At 45.3% G+C, this 22,968-nt stretch overlaps 1 protein-coding gene across 1 annotated transcript in view; it reads left to right on the forward strand.

Annotated features, from left to right (window-relative positions):
- The window catches only part of SLC4A9 (solute carrier family 4 member 9), an 890,846-nt gene that overhangs the window by 203,918 nt on the left and 663,960 nt on the right, over positions 1-22,968 (forward strand). The gene's annotated exons all lie outside the window — the stretch shown is intronic.

Here is a 22,968-nt window from a genome sequence, read left to right on the forward strand (position 1 = left end):
TGAATGTTACATATTTTGCTTTTCTTTTTAGAAGAATACGACTCAAATTATATGCTGCTGGCAGATTAAGGGTGCCTCACATTAGTGTAAAGCATCAGATGTGATATGCTCTGCTGCGAGCGTGAGCCGAGTGTTAATCATTGAGATCCAATTCTCTAGCATGTGACATTCCGATTGTGTGTATGGAGAAGAGGGAGTAATTAATCTCTTCATGTTCTCCACTGCCTATCTCTGTATATGCGATGGGCTACTGATAAGTCTTTGGCTTTGTGATCTTTTTTTTTGTTTCTATGGTAACGAATGTTACATCACATGAAAGTCTTATGTATCTAATATACAGTACAGACCAAAAGTTTGGACACACCTTCACATTCAAACAGTTTTCTTTATTTTCATGACTGAAAATTGTAGATTCACATTGAAGGCATCAAAACTATGAATTAACACATGTGGAATGAAATACTTAACAAAAAAGTGTGAAACAACTGATAATATGTCTTATATTCTAGGTTCTTTAAAGTAGACACTTTTTGCTTTGATTACTGCTTTGCACACTCTTGGCATTCTCTTAATGAGTCAAGTCACCGGAAATGGTCTTCCAACAGTCTTGAAGGAGTTCCCAGAGATGCTTAGCACTTGTTGGCCCTTTTGCCTTCACTCTGTGGTCCAGCTCACCCCAAACCATCTTGATTAGGTTCAGCTCTGGTGACTGTGGAGGCCAGGTTATCCGGCGTAGCACCCCATCACTCTCCTTCTTAGTCAAATAGCCCTTACAAAGCCTGGAGGTGTGTTTGGGGTCATTGTCCTGTTGAAAAATAAATGATGGTCCAACTAAACGCAAACCGGATGGAATAGCATGCCGCTGCAAGATGCTGTGGTAGCCATGCTGGTTCAGTATGCCTTCAATTTTGAATAAATCCCCAATAGTGTAACCAGCAAAGCACCCCCACACCATCACACCTCCTCCTCCATGCTTCACGGTGGGAACCAGGCATGTAGAGTTCATCCGTTCACCTTTTCTGCGTTGCACAAAGAGACGGTGGTTGCATCCAAAGATTTCAAATTTGGACTCATCAGACGAAAGCACAGATTTCCACTGGTCTAATGTCCATTCCTTGTGTTCTTTAGCCCAAACAAGTCTCTTCTGCTTGTTGCCTGTCCTTAGCAGTAGTTTTCTAGCAGCTATTTTACCATGAAGGCCTGCTGCACAAAGTCTCCTCTTAACAGTTGTTCTAGAGATGTGTCTGCTGCTAGAACTCTGTGTGGCATTGACCTGGTCTCTAATCTGAGCTGCTGTTAACCTGCGATTTCTGAGGCTGATGACTTGGATAAACCTATCCTCTGCAGCAGAGGTGACTCTTGGTCTTCCTTTCCTGGGGTGGTCCTCCAGTTTCTTTGTAGTGTTTGATGGTTTTTGCCACTGCACTTGGGGACACTTTAAAAGTTTTCCCAATTTTTCGTACTGACTGACCTTCATTTCTTAAAGTAATGATGGCCACTCATTTTTGTTTACTTAGCTGCTTTTTTCTTGCTATAATACAAATTCTAACAGTCTATTCAGTAGGACTATCAGCTGTGTATCCACCAGACTTCTGCACAACACAACTGATGATCCCAACTAGAGATGAGCCACCCCCTAGTGTTCGAGTTCGGTTCGTCGAACGGCGGGTGTGTTTGTCGAACGTTCGACGAACGTTTAACCAACACCTTCGAACCCCATTGAAAACAATGGCAGGCAAACGCAAATGTGGCGCCCCTGACCTGGTCAGGCACCACAGAGTATTGCACCCATGCGGGAGCAATGCTTCCAGGTAATCTCCAAAGGCCAGGATGAGGCGCACACACAAACATATAGTGATCAGGCCTCCCACATCACCAGAGGGGACCCTTGGGTAGCCAGAAGGGGTTAACTTTCAATTCCCAGCTAGGGGTGTGTTCAGGGGCTAGTTGCTAGGAAGCAGGGCAGAGAGAGAGAAAAGAGGGGAGTCGACAGGAAGAAGTTGAAGTGTGTGGAAGGGAGCAGAGGAGCTCTCGTGTCAGACAGGTCCTGAGGAGTGCAGTAGCTGAAAGCGGGGGAGAAAGGAGAACCGTGGGTCGGCCTGAAAACCATCCAGAGAGAAGGGTGGCTGAGTACGGAGATCCCGGTATCCGAGCACACAAGGGGAACTAGATCCCCAGTACAGGCAGCAGATCATCCAGAGCTGCTTAACCTACAGGTGGGGGGGGGTACTTCATGCCCTCACCACGACTACACAGAGCTTGAGCCAAGCAGCAATCACCAGGCCCATAAGGGGACAGGGCCAGACGCCATCCCACCAAGGCCACGCTGCCGGCAGACGAGCCAGAGAGAGAGGGGAGCAGGGTGGTAACAGCTTCCCTGGAGGGGTCCTACCACGCTTCAAGCAAAGGATCCTCCTAAAACAGAAAGAGTGCAAGGAAGGCGAGCGGACAGCTACCCTCAGAACGGCCTCCTGGAATTCCTGGTTCAACCTGGTTATCACAGTGTCGCCCGGGCATCTCACCGTGACCTCCAAACAGTGAGTAAACACGTTGAAAGACTTCTTGGACTGTGTTTGAGTCATTCTGCGACCTGTGGTCCCACACACATACACCGGGGCCTGGGGCTTGCCTCACTCTCAGGGGGCTAATATACTGACTGCACCCACCATCAGCCCCAGGCATCCCTTAATCTGCAGTGGCGGTCCCCGCTGACCGCAATACTGAGAGTGGCGTCACGACAATCAAGAAAGAAGGTTCCCTACCTGTGACCAGATCCAGCTGCGTGGAGTCCCTGAAGGTAATGCACCGACACAGCGTTTGCGGGGCTTCACACAAACACATACAAACACATTATACATATACACATACAGTTAATAATAAACATTGCCATTATACTTACAGGTCCCGAGAAACGTCCTGCACTGTGTCTCCCTCCGCTTCTCCTTGCGATCATCGCTGTGTCCTCCCGGTAACCAGCACTGATGGTAGAACCTTCCGTGATGTGATAGCATGTGACCAGTCACGTGTGTATTATCTCATTGGCTACAGACTGGTCACATTGCTATGACGTCATGCTAGGTATTGTCAGTGCATCTCACCAGTATGCGGTGCTCACCCGAGCATCTCCGTACTCAGTATACTCGGCGAGTACCGGCGAGATATTCGGGCACATGCTTGGCTCCCTGTTTCTGCATGTCGGCGCTCTTTACAGAGTCAGCCCACATGCAGAGACTGGATGCCACAGCCAGTGAATAGCGGCGCCGGGAATCAGGTGATTGGAGACCACCGTTGCTATAGTAACCCGTCAGGTTACTATTACAATGGTGGCAGCGGTGACGTCACCGCTTAGCAACTCACAGCCTCTGCTCACTCATTGAGTGATTAGACTGCACAGGAGCAGCAGCGTTCTTCCTCCCATGCAGTGCTGTCTGATGTAGCAGAGATTCATGGGTTGAAGGAGAAAGAAGACTAGTATCGTGGAGGGGTGAGAGGGAGTAATAAACATGGAGTCTCTAAGTGTGTCTGTGTATTTATTTCTATTAAAGTATTTTTTATCTGTGTGGTGTCTTTTTTTTAACCCTTTATTGGAGATTCTTAATGGCCAGGTTAAACTTGCCTGACATTAAGAATCTCTGGCTTAATACTAGCTAGTAAAACAAAGCTAGCATTAACCCCTTATTACCCAGCGAGCCACCCGGCATCAGGACCACTGGAAGAGTTGGATACAGTGCCAGATGAAAGCTATTTTCTGGGGCGGCTGCGGATTGCAACTCACAGCGGAGGGGCCCAGAAAGCTCGGGCCAACCTGTGCTGCGGATTCCAATCCACAGCTGCCTAGTTGCACCCAGCTGGACACAAAAATGGGGCGAAGCCCATGTCGTTTTTTTTTTTTAATTATTTCATGAAATTCATGAAATAATTAAAAAAAGGGCTTGCCAATATTTTTAGTTCCCAGCCGGGTACAAATAGGCAGCTGGGGGTTGGGGGCAGCCGTACCTGCCTGCTGTACCTGGCTAGCATACAAAAATATGGCAAAGCCCACATCATTTTTTTTTGGGGGGGGGGGCAAAAAACTCCTGCATACAATCCTGGATGGAGTATGCTGAGCCTTGTAGTTCTGCAGCTGCTGTCAGGGCTTCCCGGCTGGGAACCAAAAATATAGGGAAGCCCTTTTTTTTTTAATCATTTCACGAATTTCATGAAATAATTTTTAAAAAAATGACGTCGGCTTCGCCTAATTTTTGTGTCCAGCCAGGTACAACTAGGCAGCTGGGGATTGGAATCCGCAGCGCAGGGTGCCCAAGCTTTCTGGGCACCCTCGCTGCGAATTGCAGTCTGCAGCCAGCCCAGAAAATGGCGCTTTCATAGAAGCGCCATCTTCTGGCGCTGTATCCAACTCTTCCAGCTGCCCTGGTGACGGGTAGCTCACTGGGTAATAATGGGGTTAGGGCTAGCTGTATATTATCAACTGGCCGTAAGCCCAAAATTCATGGTGTCACAGCAATATTAGACATGGCCACCATAAATTTCTAGTACAGATAAAAAAAAAAACACAGAAAAATATTTTTATTAGAAATAAACACAACACAATTAGTGACTCCATCTTTATTAAAATAAAGAACCCCCTCTGCAGTAATCCTGGGTCAAGGGTGCCACGCCGTCCAATCCGCCGGAACCACTATCATCTGATCGGTTTGCTGGAAGGCAAAGCGATCAGATGATGTGTCAGGTTCAAGGGCCTGAATCACATGACACATCAGCTGATTGTATAAAGGTCTTTTATATAATCAGCTGATGCATCAGTGCAAAAAAACCTCAAAAACTACACACTTCTGTGCAGACTCCTGTCCGACAGCATCAGCTGATAGTTTAGCTGGCCAGGCGGTAAAAAGCCGGCCTCACCGCTCGACTTTTAGTGTCAGATTATTCCGTCAGGTGACCGCATCAGCTGATCATCGCCAGGTCTGAGAGAGAGAGAAGAGAGAGAGAAGAGAGGAAGAGGAGAGAGAGACAGGAGAGAGGTGAGAGAAGAGAGAGAGAGGAGAGACATGAGAGAAGAGATAGAGGAGAGAGAGAGAGAGGAGAGAGAGGAGAGGAGAGAAGAGAGAGGAGAGAAGAGAGAATAGATTGAGAGGAGAGAGAGACAAGAGAGAGACGAGAGAGAAGAGAGAGACGAGAGAGAAGAGAGAGGATAGAGAGGAGAGAGAGAAGAGAGAGGAGAGAGAGAAGGGAGAGGAGAGAGAAGAGAGAGAGGAGAGAGAGGAGAGAGGGAAGAGAGTGAGAGAAGAGAGAGGAGAGAGAAGAGAGAGGAGAGAGGAGAGAGAGTGAGAGAGAACAGAGAGAGAAAGAAGAGAGAAGAGACAGAGGAGAGATAAGAGAGAGAGAAGAGAAAGAGAGAGAAGAGAGAGAAGAGACATGCAGGCACTACCACCCACATCATCATCCCCGTACACACCCCGGCACTACCGCACTCATCATCATCCCCGCACACACCTCGGCACTAACGCACTCATCATCATCCCCGCACACACCCCAGCACTATCGCACTCATCATCATCCCCGCACACACCCAGACATTACCGCCCCCATCGTCATCCCCGCACACACCCCAACACTACCGCCCCCATCATCATCCCCGCACACACCCTGATACTACCGCACACATCATCATCCCCACACACACCCTGGCACTACCGCACTCCTCATCATCCCCGCACACACCCCGGCAGTACCGCCTCCATCATCATCCCCGCACACACCTCGACACTACCGCACACATCATCATCCCTGCACACACCTCGGCACTACCGCACGCATCATCATCATCCCCGCACACACCCCGACACTACTGCACTCATCATCATCCCCACACACACCCCGACACTACCGCACCCATCATCATCACCGCACACACCCCGGCACTACCACACACATCATCATCCCCGCGCACATGCAAACACTACCTGAGTGAAGTCTCCGGTGACAACACGGCTCACTTAAATTGCTGCGTGGAGCTGACACAGAGCGGTCGTGTTCTATGGCGCTCCCTGTCAGCTTCATGTAGCAGAGCTGAAAGCGTCGTGTGGATTACGTCAGACCTGGATGGGTGTTTGGGGATTAATAAAGTGGTAAAAGAGGGGGTTTTTTGTCTTTATTACAAATAAAGGATTTTTCATTGTGTGTGTTTATTTACTTTCACTTACAGGTTAATCATGGAAGGTATCCCGGGGAGACACCTGCCATGATTAATCTAGGACTTAGCGGCAGGTATAAGCTGCCATTTAACTCCTTATTACCCCGATTGCCACCGCACTAGGGCAATTTGGGATGAGACAGGTAGAGTCCCGGGACTGTCGCATCTAATGGATGCTGCAATTCCGGGCAGCTGCTGGCTGATATTGTTAGGGTGGTGGGCTCCCCATAACATGGCGCTCCCCATCCTGACAATACCAGCCTCCAGCCGTGTGGCTTTATCTTGGCTGGTATCAAAATTGGGGGGAACAGCAGGTTTTGTTTTTTTAATTATTTATTTATTTTACTGCACGATATAGACCCGCCCGCTGGCGGCTGTGATTGGTTGCATTGAGACAGCTGTCACTCAGTGAGGGGGCGTGTCTGACTGCAACCAATCATGGGCGCCAGTGGGCAGGGAAAGCAGGGAACACCAGATTGAATAATGAGCGGCAGCCATTTTCAAAAGAGGAAAAACCGTCGGAGCTTTGTGACAGCCGTGCAGCTGATCGGTGAGTAGGAAAGAGAGAGGGATTGTGCTGGGGACGCAGAACGCATGCAAATACGCAACGTGCGCACATAGCCTTACTGTGAAAAGCCACGTTTTTGGTGATCGAACCGTTATCGAACATTAACTCGAACTGTCGAACGTGAAGCAAATCATTCGAGTTCGTCGAACGACTCCAACATCGCCCATAACAACTCGAATTTGAAATTGGCGAATGGTTCGCTTCGAACACTGCTCATCTCTGGTCCCAACCCAATTTATAAGGCAGGAAATCCCACTTATTAAACCTGACAGGGCACACCTGTGAAGTGAAAACCATTTCCGGCGGCTACCTCTTGAGGCTCATAAGAGTGTGCAAAGCAGTAATCAAAGGAAAAAGTGGCTACTTTGAAGAACCTAGAATATAAGACATATTTTTAGTTGTTTCACACTTTTTTGTTAAGTATTTCATTCCACATGTGTTAATTCATAGTTTTAATGCCTTCAATGTGAATCTACAATCTTCAGAGTCATGAAAATAAATCTCTGTCTCTTTGCCCGTCTGTTTCTTTGCCCATCTGTTTCTTTCCCGGTCTGTCTCTTCCCCGGTCTGTCTCTTTCCTGGTCTGTCTCTTTCCTGGTCTGTCTCTTTGCCCATCTGTCTCTTTCCAGGGCTGTCTCTTTGCCCGGGTGTCTCTTTCCCTGTCTGTCTCTTTCCAGGGCTGTCTCTTTCTAGGGCTGTCTTTTCCCCCGTCTTTCTCTTTCCAGGTCTGTCTCTTTCCAGGTCTGTCTCTTTGCCCGTCTTTCTCTTTGCCCGTCTGTCTCTGTCTGTGTCTGTCTGTCTGTCTGTCTCTTTATGTCTGTCTATCCGTCTCCCCACCGACATCATATTACCTCACACATAAGCTTCTTATACTAACAGTTTAGTTTGTTCCTATAGCAACCACTGACAGTTGCTATTAATAGCCTGTAGCTCCCACCTCCATTCAGTGTAATGGAGGCAGGATTTTGTAGAGTAACTGTAAAGTGCGGGGTTACATTTTCCTGTCAAAACATAGCCTATGACGTTCCCTGAGTCACATGAAGCATCTGTGTAAAATTTCGTGATTGTAAATGCGACGGTGCAAATTCCTTTAGCGGACATACATACACACATACATACACTGAGCTTTATATATTAGATTGATGCATATAGTACAGTTTTTGTAATACATGAAAACACTAAAGTAGCTAAGCTTCTGTGGTTACTACCTACCCACTCATCATATGATTCTTATGCGTTTCAGGCTATAATAAGAACTTATCATTGTCGAAAATATATAAGGATAATATGTAACCCCTCTTTCCTTTCCCTTTTCTTTTTTCATACTATTTTTAATGAAGTAAGTTTCTCAGTAAATATGATATTAGCTGAATAATTTTGTCTACAATGCTGCAAATTGTCTCTTCATTGAGGAAGTATACAAACTCCCGTGCCACCTATTGGAGGTAGCAATGCTAAAAAGTCAAAAGTAACCCTTTAACAAGCTTGTCATACGACTTAGGATTTATAGCAGATCAGAACCTCAATTTGCAGACACTGTGTTTCAGAATGGTTGTCCTTATCAGTGCAAAGTATGAGATCTGGTCTGGCTGTATGAGAAGCTAAGACGGGATCTAAAGGGAAAGCTATTCTCCTTGGGGAGACTGACACACTATTCCAGCATGACTGTGGTGAGGAGACTTTAAGCCGCAATGCTCCTCTGGGAAGTATTCAAAATTGTCTCTTCAGTGAGGAAGTAGACAAACTGTAGTGGCATAAGTCCTGTCATATAACAAGGCTTGTTAAAGGAGAATGGATTTGGGGATAATGAAAAAACCACGGTGTTGGCTGCGCTGCTATTAAAGTTCATAAAGATGATGGTATTGTTCCAAAAACTTTTTTTATTGCAAGATTATAAGCCACAACGCGTTTCGGGGTTAAATGTTCCCCCTTCCTCAGGTAGCAACAATCATATGAAGTGGTATGCCTTATATATACATAAATATGTAGGTCCCCACACCCCTTGATTAATTCAACATATGGATCATAATGATCAATCAGCAGGGTTTTCAGGGACCTCGCCTCACAAAAATCAATTGTACATATTCACATTTAACAGCGATGTTCAAGAAACCACAAATATATTTTATCTCAAGTATATTGTGATACCCTCATCATTAAAAAAATCTTTTGAAATATATTTAAAAATTAATAAACATGAATAAAAAACTCATCAAGGAAATTACTTTAAAAACAAGAAAGTATGAAATTTAGATTTTGAGATTTAAAATTTACAAATAGAGGGTGAAAATGGATTAAATTAAATATAAATAAAATAAAAAAAAAAAAAAATTTTTTACTAAAAAAAAAAAAAAAAAAAAAAAGAAACAAGAAAAATGTAACTATACAGTTCTAATACAGGGCTAAAATATTAATTGTTAAAAGTGAGAGTGATAGTTCTAAAAATCCATAGAAAGGATCGCTAACTAAAACAGGTCATAATCCATAATTTATAGTGTTTGACATATGAAAAATACATTTGCTGAAAAGTAACTGCCTATATAGTAATTAAACCATATTTCAACCTCAATTTTATTTTATTTATGGTGCTAGTGAAAATTATGCTCTATTTGATCTGCTCAGTCATTATATTGAGGCCTTCTGGATTCAAAGTGACTAATTTAAATATCCAGAAGGATTCGTGTTCCACCAACCTCCAATACCTAGCTGTAACATCAGCCATAACCTGCTCAATAATCACCATTTTGACATTGTCTCTGTCTTTATCATGTTCCAATAAAAAATGCCTGGAGAGACTGTGGGTTACTATACCATGGCGAATATTGTATCTATGACCGTTTAGTCTATTGTGTACCATTTGCGTTGTGCGGCCTACATATTGTAGGCCGCACGGACATTCTAATAGATAAATGACATAGGAGCTGGTGCAACAGAGATGTTGCTTTATTAAGAATTCCTCTCCTGTTATATTTGATTTGAAGGATTGTACGCCATGTTTTAATGTTCTGCAGCATAAACATCGGATTTGTCCACAATGGAAATTCCCGACTGGTTTGTTAATATCTAATCCATTTTGAGGCAACTGAGTTTTTTTTAAAATTGTTGTTTTGCTAGGTGCGATTAAATTTTTGAGGTTTTTACTTCTCCTAAAAATAACCTGAGGTTTATCGGGTAAACAACCCGAGAGGATCCTGTCCCCTTTTAAAATATGCCAGTGTCTCCCTACAAGCTCCTTTACTTTACCATACGAATCACTAAAGGTAGTCACTAAACAGCTTTCGAAGGTGGTTTCATTTCCCTGTACTCCTATATTTGTCTTTTTCCCTTCAATAATATCCAAACATTTATCTTGATCCAATAGGAGGCTTCTTTTGTAAGCATCAATCAATATTTTTTTTTCAGATAGCCTTTACTACTGAAGCGACTTTGCAATATTCTAGCTTCAGCTTTGAAAGAAGCAATATTGGTACAGTTCTTCCTGATGCGCCAATATTGCCCATACGGTATATTTTTTATCCATGTAGGGAGATGGCTGCTTGAAAATTCAAGATAACTATTGACATCCACCCTTTTAAAAAAGGTGGATGTTTCAATAGTGTCCTCCTCATTGAATTTGATATTAAGATCCAGGAACTGGATAGATTTCCGGGACATTGTGGCCGTAAATCTTAGCCCCCATTCATTCAGATTGAGTGACTTTACGAAATTTTGAGCACTTTCCTCAGAACCTGACCAGACAAAGAACAGGTCATCTATGAATCTACGATAAAATACCATGTTCTCCAGCGCTAAGGGGGACTGTGCAATATGAAGGGACTCGAAGCACCCCATATACAGATTTGCAAAACTGGGGGCAAATCTCGTCCCCATTGCACAGCCCTTCAATTGTCGGTAGGTCCTTTCCTCAAAAGTAAAGACATTGTGATGTAAAATAAACTCAATGGATTGCAAAATAAATTCCCTCTGGGAGGTTGGAAGTGAGTCATCCATTGCCAGATAGGCTTGTTAAAGGGTCACTTTTGAGTTTTAGGATTGTTATCTTGAATAGGTTGCACTAGAGTTCATCTACAATGCTGAATGTTATCCCTTCTGCCTTCTTACCTAATTAGTTCCCTTGCGGGACTTTAACCTGCAATCATCAGATCGCTTCTGCCAGTAAATACAATACTAAATTATTATATAGGAAAAATCATGGTTTCCTATAGAGCTAAGCCTGTAACTGAGTTTCACAGGAGTACTAAAACCCAAGATACCAGCAATAGGGGTCTTTAGGAGGTGCCATCCGTAATACATTATCTAATCGATTGCATTGTATGGGGCAAGTGGGAACCTGGGCACGCACATACATGAAAATCACTGAACTGGATGGAAAAAATGCTTAAATGGAATGGGAACAGAATGGGGAAGATATCAATTAAGAACAGAATACCTAGATCCACTGACACTGACCAAAGTCACCTTCAACAGCATATATACCTATAATTGAATTTTATCTGAGCATAATTCTAAATAATATCTAAATAGACAAATTCATTAGAAAAATATACATAATTTTATTAAGGACATCAAAAATTGCACAGATAAATACAGCGTGTTCTAAAAACAGAGAAAACACAGACAGGGCAATGTGATCCATGAGGGTCAAAAATAGATATGTCCCAAATCACAGCAATGAAATGCAATGCACATGTAGATAACATGAATACAAGATAACATATTGTATGTCAGATGGTTACATATTGCAAAATATTTCACAGCAGTCCCGATAATAATTGCATAAACGTCCCAGTGGGCAGTAAAGTGTCCTGCTATGAAAGATACACAAGTAAAGGCAGTGCCTAGTAAGGGACACCTACAAACCCAATCATATAAAAGGCAAATGCCAATATAATGAGATCATGTGCAAATAGCCGCTATGGAGCGCTCATGATAGAAATGCATGTGCAAGTACATGAAGCTAAATATGAGGACCCTGGAAAATATAAGGTAAGGGATACAATGACCCACCAAGGCACCGCACTACAGACCCAAAGGAATACACCGCCCTGCACCTTGACGCGTGTTTCGTGTTAGGTGACCTCCCAACGAAGCTGATGCGAAACATGTGTCGAGGTGCAGGGCAGTGTGTTCCTTTGGGTCTGTAGTGAGATGCCTTGGTGGGTCATTGTATCCCTTACCTTATATTTTCCTGTATAATGACTTGCATATTTTATTGTTATTATTGTTCTTGTTGTTGTTATTATTATTATATACAAGGCAAATTTAACAAGACAGAAAAATTGCCTCCACCCCTTAGGCTATGCTCACATGTAGCATTTTTGCTGCATTTTTTAACTTTCATTGCTTTCAATGGTCAAAAACACTGCAAAAATGCTGAAAACATTGAAATGCGCCTTTTTTAAAAAGTGCAGCCATTTTCCATTTCAATCAGAAAAAAAAATTCCCATTTGTAAGGACACTTATGCGGGCTTTACACGGTATGATCTATCGTGCAATTTTACGATCGATCGTACCCGCCCCCGTCGTTTGTGCGTCACGGGCAAATCGCTGCCCGTGTCGCAGAAAGTCGTTAATGCGCCGTCACACGTACTTACCTGCTGTCCAACCTCGCTGTGGGCGGCGAACATCCTTTTCCTGAATGGGGAGGGACATTCGGCGTCACAGCGACGTCACACAGCCGCTAGCCAAAAAAAGCGGAGGGGCGGAGATGAGCGGGACGTAAATATCCCGCCCATCTTTTTCCTTCTACATTGCCGGCGAGTGCCGCAGGACGCAGGTAAGATGTGTTCATCGTTCCGGGGGTATCACACGGAGCGACGTGTGCTACCCTGGGCACGATGAACAACCGGCGCCATGTTTAATAAACAATTTTATAAAACCTAGCGACGAGTACATGACTCACGATTTGTGATCGATACTGCGTTGCTAGGAGGTGTCACACGAGACGACATCGTGTACGATGCCGGATGTGCGTCACGAAAACCGTGACCCCGACAATGCATCGCACGATCTGTCGTCTCTTGTAAAGTTCGCATTAGACTGGTGAAGCCTATGCACTAAGTGCAAGGCCTATCATAAATTGAATGGAGGGACTGTAATACACCTTGAAAGGCATGTAGAGGATGGCCTCAGAAAACATTTATTCCCCATTTGTAAAGAGTGGCACTCCTACACAGGTGAAGCCTTTGCAATAAGTGCAGGGCCTATCAAAAATTTAAAAGAATGATTGCAATAAAAAATGAAATGAATCTAGAGGATGACATCACAAACCATTTTTTCCCCATCTGGAAGGAGTGTAACTCCTAGACTGGTAAAGTGTATGCACTATGTGCAAAGGCTTCCAAAAATTAGGAAGCACTGCAATACACCCTGATACACACATAGAGTAGGACCACAGAAAACATTTACATTTAGAAGGAGTAGGACTTCTTTGGCCAATAACAAGGAGTCTTGGATTCAAGATCACTTCTCAAGGTACAAGTGGTACAACAAGGACCTACAGGCATCTGACTTCGATTCTGCTCCAGATAAGGTGGACGGCAGTTCCTCTTGTGGCGGCTCAGGGCATCAGGCAGCCCTGAGGTTTCAAATAGATTAAAGCAGGGGCTTTAAACTTTTTTTCTCTTAGAGACCTTTATCAATGAAAATTCATGGACTATTGTTAATGTTGGCCATCAATTTACTTTGATGCAATCTAGTCATGCATCCCTCTTAAACTGTCTGCAGTCCAAATTATGAGTCACTTGTGGTAGCATGCATACCACTCTCTTTCACACACACCAGAGACGTACTCGGATATGAATAGAAAGTAAGACTGACTTAATCCGGAAGTGAGAATACATTTAAACGGACTTATTAGCTAGCAGCCAATAATACGTAACACGTCTCCTATTGGATAAAGTAGAACAGCTTATTCTGTGATATACAATATACTGTAATGTGCTTGGTTCCTCATTTATATTAAGCAATGTCAGCATGATTCACTCATCACATGAAAAGCCCAGACTGTCTGAGTCTTATGTCCAAATGCAGAACTAGGTGGGGTACACAGTCTCAAACAGCATCTTAAATCCTGGCTTTTGGATATCTTCATATATACTCCTAATAGTTCATAATCTTGTCCTTAACAGTCCCCCCTTTAGAGACAGTCAAAGGTCTTTCTTGACTTTTTCCAAGTCTATTGATCTGTCCTAATGCCAATGGTTACCTCACTCACATACGAGATAACCCATCCCTTGTGGATGAATCTCCCCACCCAACAGACTATGCATAGAAAGCCAGATCTTGACCGTATTCTCTAGACTGTCCTTATGGCTATGTTCCACTGGCACACGTTATTCAGGAAGGGGGAACATGGCAGTAGTCCTTTAATTGGCTAATATTTATCAGGGTTGGTTTCAACCAAAGTCTCATGCTCCTCAGTCCTCAGGCGGTAATGGTGGGACATCATCAAAGGTGGGATGCACAGTCGTCTTCTGGTCCACATGCTTGGATATCAACTTCTTGGCACAAAGTATCGGGTAGAAGAGGGAAGACAGCCATCTCCTGGTCTCAGGCAGGTCCGACATCTCTTTGTAGTTGAATGTATGGATCTTCGTCCGAAAGAAAAAAGAGTGAGAGAAGAGAGAGGAAGAGAGAAAGATTGAGAAGAGAGGAAGAGAGAGAAAGATTGAGGAAAGAGAGAGAAAGAGAGGAAAAGAGGAGAGAGAGAAAGAGAAAAGAGAAAAATCTAGATCTGGTTGGATCTGGAGTAGAAAACTCAAAAACAAATATTAGGCAAATGTTTAGTTAAACAAACAACAAGCTTAGTTGAAGTATCTGGGGGTACTTCTCAACAGGATTTAATAGGGTCTCAACCTAGTGGTCCCTGCTGGGGTGTGTCTGACACTGAACAATTCAAGGGGAAGACTCTCATGCCCTTGCTTTCTACACTGCCCCGTCCTCCCAACCTTCCTTCTATTCTGTGGCTGGTATGGGGTGTGTAGAGTCAGTTCTGTGTCTAAGGTCTGCCATATCTCTTTGGCTGGCAGTGAAAGCAGGTCACTAGTAGAGATGAGCGAACCGGTCCCGGTTCGGCTCGAGGTCGGTTCGCCGAACGGAGGTCCCATTCGAGTTCGGCTCATCGAACGTTCGACGAACCGAACTCGAACTGCATAGGAAACAATGGCAGGCAATCACAAACACATAAAAACACCTAGAAAACACCCTCAAAGGTGTCCAAAAGGTGACAAACAACTCACAACACAACACAAACACATGGGAAAGTGACAAGGACATATACTCATGCGAAAACAAAACAGCTGGACAAGGAAAAAGAGGAGGATACACAGATATAGGCATGGCACGCCCTTCTAAAATCATGTAAAACACCGCAAGGTGACTCCAAGCGTAGTCTCCCTTTTTTTCCAAAAATTGGGCCCCACACACACCCACCCATTCAGTGGCAGCACTTGTGCCCTAGTTGTACACTTCACAGCTAGATTTGCATCAAGCACATTCAAAAATACGTCATACTTAACCGTCCCCAGGATGACTCCGGGGTAGGTAGCAAAGTCTTTGCTGAACCATGACTTGTTCATCTTGGCTCCATTTAAAAAACACAGCAAGCAAGGGTTACTCCAAGCGGAGTCTCCCTTTTTTCCAAAAATTGGGCCCCACACACACCCACCCCTTCAGTGGCAGCAGTTGTGCCCCAGTTGTACAATTCACAGCTAGATTTGCATCAAGCACATTCAAAAATACGCCATTCCTATCCGTCCCCAGGATGACACCGGGGTAGGTAGCAAAGTCTTTCCTGATCCCAGCTCTGTTCATCTTGGCTTCTTTTAAAAACACAGCAAGCAAGGGTTACTCCAAGCGGAGTCTCCCTTTTTTTCCAAAAATTGGGCCACACAGACACCCCATCAGTGGCAGCACTTGTGCCCTAGTTGCAAACATGATGTTTTGATTTGCATTAAGCACATTCAAAAATACGGCCTAATTAACCGTCCCCAGGATGACACCAGGCTAGGTAGCAAAGTCTTTCCTGATCCCAGCTCTGTTCATCTTGGCTTCTTTTACAAACACAGCAAGCAAGGGTTACTCCAAGCGGAGTCTCCCTTTTTTCAAAAAATTGGGCCCCACACACACCCACCCCTTCAGTGGCAGCAGTTGTGCCCCAGTTGTACAATTCACAGCTAGATTTGCATCAAGCACATTCAAAAATACGCCATTCTTATCCGTCCCCAGGATGACACCGGGGTAGGTAGCAAAGTCTTTCCTGATCCCAGCTCTGTTCATCTTGGCTTCTTTTAAAAACACAGCAAGCAAGGGTTACTCCAAGCGGAGTCTCCCTTTTTTCCAAAAATTGGGCCCCACACACACCCACCCCTTCAGTGGCAGCAGTTGTGCCCCAGTTGTACAATTCACAGCTAGAGTTGCATCAAGCACATTCAAAAATACGCCATTCTTATCCGTCCCCAGGATGACACCGGGGTAGGTAGCAAAGTCTTTCCTGATCCCAGCTCTGTTCATCTTGGCTTCTTTTAAAAACAATGTAAGCAAGGGTTACTCCAAGCGGAGTCTCCCTTTTTTCCAAAAATTGGGCCACACAGACACCCCATCAGTGGCAGCACTTGTGCCCTAGTTGCAAACATGATGTTTTGATTTGCATCAAGCACATTCAAAAATACGGCCTAATTAACCGTCCCCAGGATGACACCAGGGTAGGTAGCAAAGTCTTTCCTGATCCCAGCTCTGTTCATCTTGGCTTCTTTTAAAAACACAGCAAGCAAGGGTTACTCCAAGCGGAGTCTCCCTTTTTTCCAAAAATTGGGCCACACAGACACCCCATCAGTGGCAGCACTTGTGCCCTAGTTGCAAACATGATGTTTTGATTTGCATCAAGCACATTCAAAAATACGCCATTCTTATCCGTCCCCAGGATGACACCGGGGTAGGTAGCAAAGTCTTTCCTGATCCCAGCTCTGTTCATCTTGGCTTCTTTTAAAAACACAGCAAGCAAGGGTTACTCCAAGCGGAGTCTCCCTTTTTTCCAAAAATTGGGCCCCACACACACCCACCCCTTCAGTGGCAGCAGTTGTGCCCCAGTTGTACAATTCACAGCTAGATTTGCATCAAGCACATTCAAAAATACGCCATTCTTATCCGTCCCCAGGATGACACCGGGGTAGGTAGCAAAGTCTTTCCTGACCCCAGCTCTGTTCATCTTGGATCATTTTTAAAAAACACAGCAAGCAAGGGTTACTCCAAGCGGAGTCTCCCTTTTTTCCAAAAATTGGACCCCTCACACACCCACCCCTTCAGTGGCAGCAGTTGTGCCCCAGTTGTACAATTCACAGCTAGATTTGCATCAAGCACATTCAAAAATACGCCATTCTTATCCGTCCCCAGGATGACACCGGGGTAGGTAGCAAAGTCTTTCCTGATCCCAGCTCTGTTCATCTTGGCTTCTTTTAAAAACAATGTAAGCAAGGGTTACTCCAAGCGGAGTCTCCCTTTTTTCCAAAAATTGGGCCACACACACACCCACCCATTCAGTGGCAGCACTTGTGCCCTAGTTGTACACTTCACAGCTAGATTTGCATCAAGCACATTCCAAATCCACAAGCATTTACTCTCCCCAGGATGACACAGGGGTAGTAAATTCCTTCTGGATCCATGACTTGTTCATTTTGATGAACGTCAGTCTGTCCACATTGTCACTGGACAGACGCGTGCGCTTATCTGTCAGCACACACCCAGCAGCACTGAAGACACGTTCAGAGACAACGCTGGCAGCTGGACACGACAAAATCTCCAAGGCGTAACTGGATAGCTCTGGCCATTTTTCTAGATTTGAAGCCCAAAAGGAGCAAGGCTCCATTTGCAAAGTCATGGCATCGATGTTCATTTGGAGATACTCCTGTATCATCCTCTCCAGCCATTGACTATGTGTCAGACTTGTTGTCTCTGGTGGCCTTGCAAAGGAGGGTCTAAAAAAATTATGAAAAGATTCCATAAAATTGCTGTTACCAGCACCAGATACGGTCCTACTGGTACGGGTAGACTGTTGAAGATGACGAGACCGTCCCATGTTTGTCAAGTTACAACTGGGAGATTCACTCCCTGCACCTGCACGGTTGTTTGGTGGAAAAGCCGATCTAAGATCGAGTAACAACTTCTGCTGATACTCCTGCATACGTGCGTCCCTTTCTATGGCTGGAATTATGTCACAAAATTTGGACTTGTACCGGGGATCTAATAGTGTGGCAAGCCAGTAGTCACCATCACTTCTAATTTTGACAATACGAGGGTCATGTTGGAGGTAGTGCAACAAAAAGGCACTCATGTGTCTTGCGCAGCCATGCGGACCAAGTCCACGCTGTGTTTGTGGCATAGAGGTGCTAACCGTTCTTTCTTCCTCTGACATCTCCCCCAACCTCTTTCAACTGAAATTTGACCAAGGTCTCCCTCATCTGCTGAGTCTTCCATGTCCATGGACAGTTCGTCCTCCATTTCTTCATGTTCTCCTGCACCTTCCTCAACATCTCGCCTGCTACCATGCGCCCTTGTTGATCCCTGTCCCCCATGGTCCCATGCCTGGCGCCTTGGTGATGATGAACGTCTGGACCTTGGTGATGTTGTTGTGTCTTGCGCATATGAATCCTCCTGTAGTTCATCCCCTTCCTATTGTCCCACCCCCTGACTCCGAATAGTGTTTAGCGTGTGTTCCAGCATGTAAATGACTGGAATCGTCATGCTGATAATGGCATTGTCAGCGCTAAACATATTCGTCGCCATGTCGAAACTGTGCAGAAGGGTGCATAGGTCCTTGATCTGAGACCACTCCATCAGGGTGATCTGCCCCACCTCTGCATCTCGTTGGCCCAGGCTATACGTCATGACGTATTGCACCAGGGCACGGCGGTGCTGCCACAGTCGCTGTAACATGTGGAGAGTTGAATTCCAGCGTGTCGCCACATCGCATTTCAGGCGATGAACCGGCAGGCCGAAAGACTTCTGGAGCGATGCAAGTCGCTCAGCTGCGGCGCTTGAACGGCGGAAGTGAGCAGACAGTTTTCGTGCCCTGTTCAGAAGGCCATCTAGGCCGGGATATTGTGTTAAAAATTGCTGGACGACAAGGTTCAACACGTGAGCCATACAAGGTACGTGTGTCACCTTGCCCAGGCGAAGGGCCGCACCCAGGTTTGCAGCATTGTCGCACACGGCCTTACCAGGCTGCAGGTTGAGTGGAGACAACCATTTATTAAACTCGGACCGCAGAGCTGACCACAACTCCTCAGCTGTGTGACTCTTATTCCCAAGACATGTCAAGCTAAAGACCGCCTGATGCCGTTGCGCTCTGCTGCCAGCATAGTAATGAGGGGTGCGTGATTCCTTCTGCGCAGTGAGAACGCTGGTGGCCTGACCAGGCAGGCTTGAGGCGGAGGTGGAGGAGCCAGATGAGGTGGAGGATGCAGAAGCAGTGGCGGAACTTGGACAGACAGAGGATTGACACACAAGTCGTGGGGACGGCAAGACTTGTGCAGCAGACCCTTCACCATCTATCACCATAGTTACCCAGTGCCCAGTCAGCGATATGTAACGTCCCTGTCCATGCTTACTGGTCCAAGTATCGGTGGTGAAATGCACCCGTTGACACACAGAGTTTCTCAAGGAAGCGGTGATGTTGTATGCGACATGCTGGTGTAGCGCGGGCACACCTTTCTTAGAGAAGTAGTGGCGACTAGGCATCTGGTACTGGGGCACAGCGACAGACATAAGGTCTCTAAAATCCTGTGTGTCCACTAGGCGGAAAGGCAGCATTTCGGTAGCCAACAGCTTACAGAGGGATAGAGTCAACCTCTTAGCTTTGTCATGGGTCGCAGGAAGTGGCCTTTTATTTAACCACATCTGAGGGACAGAGATCTGGCTGCTGTGTGTAGACGGTGTTGAGTAGGGTGTCCCTGGAAAAATGCAGGTTTGTGAGGAAAGTGCAGGCGGAGACATGATGTTGCCTTCATCCAACGTTGGTGCTATCGATGTCTGAGAGAGCTGTACACACTCACTTGTTTCCCCTTCCAAACCAACTGACGACCTACCAAGCAAACTGCCTGTTGCGGTTACAGTGGTGGAAGTTGTGTGTGGAAAAACAGGTGTGACAGCTGTCCCCACAGTCCTAGAAGATGACGAGCGCGCGGATGCACTGGAAGGGGCAGGCGGTGGATGGTTCGCTCCGCTAGGCCGCATTGCAGCACGGTGAGCTTCCCACCGGGCCATATGATATTTATTCATGTGACGATTCATGGAAGAAGTTGTCAAACTGCTGAGGTTTTGACCTCTACTAAGAGAACCATGACAAATTTTACAGATCACATAATTTGGGCGATCTTTTTCTATGTCATAAAAGGACCAGGCTAGGCAAGGCTTAGAGGCCATGCGACCTGTTGATCCACCCCGAATAATGCTCAGAGGCAGAGTGGTGGCTGATGATGCAGTTGTAGACGTGCTACCAGTACTCCGACTGTGTCCAGGAAGGCGCAAGGTAACTTCGTCATCAGTTGCATCCTCCTCCACCACCTCTGTTGACCTCCTCGAGTGCCTGACTGTGGGTTGACAGTAGGTGGGATCTAGAACTTCATCATCAATTGTTGTGTTTGCACTCCCCTCCCCCTCAGACCGAGCCTCTTCTTGCCCTGACCGAATATTTAAGTTGTCATCCCAATCGGGTATCTGCGTCTCATCTTCATCAGTATGTTCCTCATTGTCTATAACCACAGGTGTTACAGTTTGTGACAAAGGGTCAACATTATGCTCAGAAACTTGGTCCTCACGGCCTGAATCAGAGTCACAAAGGTTCTGGGCATCACTGCAGACCATTTCCTGTTCTGTACTCACTGTAGCTTGGGAGCAGACCTCTGATTCCCAGGCTATAGTGTGACTGAACAGCTCTGCAGACTCAGCCATCTCAGTTCCACCATACTGTGCAGGGCTGATGGAGACTTCAGAGCTGGGAGAAAGCAAGTTTGATTGGGATGACAACTCAGAGGACTGGTGTTTTTTGGATGCGGTACTTGAAGTGGCTGAGAGGGCACTTGTTGGACCACTTAAGATCCATTCAAGCATTTTCCTTTTTTGGCCATCATCTACCTTTGTTCCTGTTGTTCGTGTCCGTAAAAAAGGGAGCACATCGGATTGTCCACGGTAAGTAGTAGACATCTTACTTTTGCTGGTAGATGGTCTATCTTCAGCAGATGATAATGGAGCTTTGCCACTTTCCCCACGGACAAAACCTTTTTTGCCTTTTCCACCAAGCCTCTTCCCCTTTCCACCAGCATCTGTCATTTTGCCACTCATGTTGATTGCGACAAGATTGTGCACTGAAAATGTGGTAGTAAAAATTGAGAGGTGGTGTAGATTGCAGTGGTGGTCTAGCTTTATTAACAGCAGAATAATAAAGAATAAATATCCCTGACAATGCAACTACGGCCCTTAAACTGGCAGCAAAAATTGCTAGTATAATGGCTTAGTTATAATGAGTTGGAGTGTGCAATGCAGGCAGAGGTGCTGCAAATGTCTTTGCACTAGTGGGACTATAGCAAAGTCCAATAGCCACGTTTAGGATGCCACTAGGTACACTGAGTGTTTGCTAGTATAATGGCTTAGTTATAATGAGTTGGAGTGTGCAATGCAGGTAGAGGTGCTGCAAATGTCTTTGCACTAGTGTGACTAGACAACAGTCCAATAGCCACGTTTAGGATGCCAATAGGTACACTGAGTGTTTGCTAGTATAATGGCTTAGTTATAATGAGTTGGAGTGTGCAATGCAGGCAGAGGTGCTGCAAATGTCTTTGCACTAGTGGGACTATAGCAAAGTCCAATAGCCACGTTTAGGATGCCACTAGGTACACTGAGTGTTTGCTAGTATAATGGCTTAGTTATAATGAGTTGGAGTGTGCAATGCAGGTAGAGGTGCTGCAAATGTCTTTGCACTAGTGTGACTTGACAACAGTCCAATAGCCACGTTTAGGATGCCACTAGGTACACTGAGTGTTTGCTAGTATAATGGCTTAGTTATAATGAGTTGGAGTGTGCAATGCAGGCAGAGGTGCTGCAAATGTCTTTGCACTAGTGTGACTAGACAACAGTCCAATAGCCACGTTTAGGATGCCACTAGGTACAATGAGTGTTTGCTAGTATAATGGCTTAGTTATAATGAGTTGGAGTGTGCAATGCAGGCAGAGGTGCTGCAAATGTCTTTGCACTAGTGGGACTATAGCAAAGTCCAATAGCCACGTTTAGGATGCCACTAGGTACACTGAGTGTTTGCTAGTATAATGGCTTAGTTATAATGAGTTGGAGTGTGCAATGCAGGTAGAGGTGCTGCAAATGTCTTTGCACTAGTGTGACTAGACAACAGTCCAATAGCCACGTTTAGGATGCCACTAGGTACACTGAGTGTTTGCTAGTATAATGGCTTAGTTATAATGAGTTGGAGTGTGCAATGCAGGCAGAGGTGCTGCAAATGTCTTTGCACTAGTGGGACTATAGCAAAGTCCAATAGCCACGTTTAGGATGCCACTAGGTACACTGAGTGTTTGCTAGTATAATGGCTTAGTTATAATGAGTTGGAGTGTGCAATGCAGGCAGAGGTGCTGCAAATGTCTTTGCACTAGTGGGACTATAACAAAGTCCAATAGCCACATTTAGGATGCCACTAGGTACACTGAGTGTTTGCTAGTATAATGGCTTAGTTATAATGAGTTGGAGTGTGCAATGCAGGTAGAGGTGCTGCAAATGTCTTTGCACTAGTGTGACTAGACAACAGTCCAATAGCCACGTTTAGGATGCCACTAGGTACACTGAGTGTTTGCTAGTATAATGGCTTAGTTATAATGAGTTGGAGTGTGCAATGCAGGCAGAGGTGCTGCAAATGTCTTTGCACTAGTGGGACTATAGCAAAGTCCAATAGCCACGTTTAGGATGCCACTAGGTACACTGAGTGTTTGCTAGTATAATGGCTTAGTTATAATGAGTTGGAGTGTGCAATGCAGGTAGAGGTGCTGCAAATGTCTTTGCACTAGTGTGACTAGACAACAGTCCAATAGCCACGTTTAGGATGCCACTAGGTACACTGAGTGTTTGCTAGTATAATGGCTTAGTTATAATGAGTTGGAGTGTGCAATGCAGACAGAGGTGCTGCAAATGTCTTTGCACTAGTGGGACT

This window comes from Anomaloglossus baeobatrachus, chromosome 4, assembly GCF_048569485.1.
Source record: "Anomaloglossus baeobatrachus isolate aAnoBae1 chromosome 4, aAnoBae1.hap1, whole genome shotgun sequence".
Lineage (NCBI taxonomy): Eukaryota > Metazoa > Chordata > Amphibia > Anura > Aromobatidae > Anomaloglossus > Anomaloglossus baeobatrachus.